This window comes from Petromyzon marinus, chromosome 23 (genome assembly GCF_048934315.1).
Source record: "Petromyzon marinus isolate PM22_M1 ecotype Great Lakes invasive population chromosome 23, UKy_Petmar_22M1.pri1.0, whole genome shotgun sequence".
Lineage (NCBI taxonomy): Eukaryota > Metazoa > Chordata > Hyperoartia > Petromyzontiformes > Petromyzontidae > Petromyzon > Petromyzon marinus.
The window spans coordinates 13,900,001-13,902,500 of record NC_133689.1 but is presented as its reverse complement, the minus strand read 5'-3'; the positions used below and the strand labels follow the sequence as shown (position 1 = coordinate 13,902,500).

Sequence of the window (2,500 nt, the reverse complement as noted above, 5' to 3'; positions counted from 1 at the left end):
TCGCATTGTTGTATCTGGATGGGTCCCTTTTTACACTTCGACTCATCCAGTTAGTGCACCTGCCAATTTCACGTCGATATGGTGTACTGTATTGGGATCAATATTTTCTCGTAAAATAATGTTTGATGCCACTCTTTCGGGGCTCAACCAGGAGCTCAGAATAAACTTTTCATGAGCGATGACCTCCAGGAGTATAGTTGAATGTTGATTGTTTTATACATATGAGTGTTCGTCAGGTCTCAGCAAGCACGGCCTATGACCATATCACCCTGAATGCGCCCGATCTCGTCTGATCTCGTAAGCTAAACATGGTCGAGCCTGAATAAAATAATGTTTGATGCCACTCTTTCGGGGCTCAACCAGGAGCTCAGAATAAACGTTTTCATGAGCGATGACCTCCAGGAGTATAGTTGAATGTTGATTGTTTTATACATATGAGTGTTCGTCAGGTCTCAGCAAGCACGGCCTATGACCATATCACCCTGAATGCGCCCGATCTCGTCTGATCTCAAAAGCTAAACATGGTCGAGCCTGATTAGTACTTGGATGGGAGACTGCCTGGGAATACCAGGTGTTGTAGGCTTTTGCATTGTTGTATCTGGATGGGTCGCTTTTTACACTTCGACTCATGCAGTGAGTGCACCTGTCAATTTCACGTCGATATGGTGTACTGCATTGATATGAGTATTTTCTTGCAATATAATGTTTGATGCCACTCTTTCGGGGCTCAACCAGGAGCTCAGAAACAGGTCCCTGCAGAGTGGGCTGGTAGGACAAGTCTCTGCGCAGTCTTTTACAGAATTTATACACCCAACAGCACGAGATTTCACTTCGTTAAAGTATTGACAGGGGACGGACGGACGGATGGACACATTAATCTATTGCAGGCTGGTACACTCAGTTTACAACTTCGTTTCTACCAGTATAAAGGTTTTTTGAGCGATGACCTCCAGAAGTATAGTTGAATTTTGATTGTTTAATACATCTGAATGTGCGACAGGTCTTTCCAAGCATGGCCTACGACCATCTCACCCTGAATGCGCCCGATCTCGTCTGATCTCAGAAGCTAAGCAGAGTCGAGCCTGGTTAGTACTTGGATGGGAGACTGCCTGGGAATACCAGGTGTTGTAGGCTTTTGCATTGTTGTATCTGGATGGGTCGCTTTTTACACTTCGACTCATCCAGTTAGTGCACCTGCCAATTTCACGTCGATATGGTGTACTGCATTGGGATCAATATTTTTTGTAAAATACTGTTTGATGCCACTCTCTCGGGGCTAAACCAGAAGCTCAGAATAAACGTTTTCATGAGCGATGACCTCCAGAAATATAGATGAATGTTGATTGTTTTATACATATGAGTGTTCGACAGGTCTCTGCAAGCACAACCTACGACTATATCACCCTGAATGCGCAGGATCTCGTCTGATCTCGGAAGCTAAGCACGGTCGAGTCTGGTTAGTACTTGGATGGGAGACTGCCTGGGAATACCAGGTGTTGTAGGCTTTTGTATATCTGGATGGCTCGCTTTTTACACTTCGACTCATGCAGTGAGTGCACCTGTCAATTTCACGTCGATATGGTGTACTGCATTGGGATGAATATTTTCTTGTAATATAATGTTTGATGCCACTCTTTCGGGGCTCAACCAGGAGCTCAGAAACAGGTCCCTGCAGAGTGGGCTGGTAGGACAAGTCTCTGCGCAGTCTTTTACTGATTTTATACACCAAACAGCACGAGATTTCACTTCGTTAAAGTATTGACAGGGGACGGACGGACGGACGGACACATTAATCTATTGCAGGCTGGTACACTCAGTTTACAACTTCGTTTCTACCAGTATAAAGGTTTTTTGAGCGATGACCTCCAGAAGTATAGTTGAATTTTGATTGTTTAATACATCTGAATGTGCGACAGGTCTTTCCAAGCATGGCCTACGACCATCTCACCCTGAATGCGCCCGATCTCGTCTGAGCTCGGAAGCTAAGCAGTGTCGAGCCTGGTTAGTACTTGGATGGGAGACTGCCTGGGAATACCAGGTGTTGTAGGCTTTTGCATTGTTGTATCTGGATGGGTCGCTTTTTACACTTCGACTCATCCAGTTAGTGCACCTGCCAATTTCACGTCGATATGGTGTACTGCATTGGGATCAATATTTTTTGTAAAATACTGTTTGATGCCACTCTTTCGGGGCTAAACCAGGAGCTCAGAATAAACGTTTTCACGAGCGATGACCTCCAGGAGTATAGTTGAATGTTGATTGTTTTATACATATGAGTGTTCGACAGGTCTCTGCAAGCACGGCCTACGACCATATCACCCTGAATGCGCCCGATCTCGTCTGATCTCGGAAGCTAAGCATGGTCGAGCCTGATTAGTACTTAGATGGGAGACTGCCTGGGAATACCAGGTGTTGTAGGCTTTTGCATTGTTGTATCTGGATGGGACGCTTTTTACACTTCGACTCATCCAGTGAGTGCACGTGCCAATTTCACGTCGTA

At 45.3% G+C, this 2,500-nt stretch overlaps 4 non-coding genes and 1 pseudogene across 4 annotated transcripts; all 5 read left to right on the top strand.

Moving 5' to 3' along the window:
* The first annotated feature begins 464 nt into the window (after positions 1-464).
* LOC142927924 (5S ribosomal RNA) lies at positions 465-583 on the top strand. The gene has a single exon (XR_012944848.1). It is a non-coding gene; the product is annotated as a 5S ribosomal RNA (ribosomal RNA).
* A 432-nt stretch (positions 584-1,015) lies between these two features.
* LOC142927301 (5S ribosomal RNA) lies at positions 1,016-1,134 on the top strand. The gene has a single exon (XR_012944226.1). It is a non-coding gene; the product is annotated as a 5S ribosomal RNA (ribosomal RNA).
* A 252-nt stretch (positions 1,135-1,386) lies between these two features.
* Positions 1,387-1,505, top strand: LOC142928380 (5S ribosomal RNA; annotated as a pseudogene).
* A 426-nt stretch (positions 1,506-1,931) lies between these two features.
* On the top strand, positions 1,932-2,050 carry LOC142926801 (5S ribosomal RNA). Its single transcript, XR_012943725.1, has one exon. It is a non-coding gene; the product is annotated as a 5S ribosomal RNA (ribosomal RNA).
* A 252-nt stretch (positions 2,051-2,302) lies between these two features.
* Positions 2,303-2,421, top strand: LOC142925838 (5S ribosomal RNA). The gene has a single exon (XR_012942761.1). It is a non-coding gene; the product is annotated as a 5S ribosomal RNA (ribosomal RNA).
* Positions 2,422-2,500: the final 79 nt, after the last annotated feature.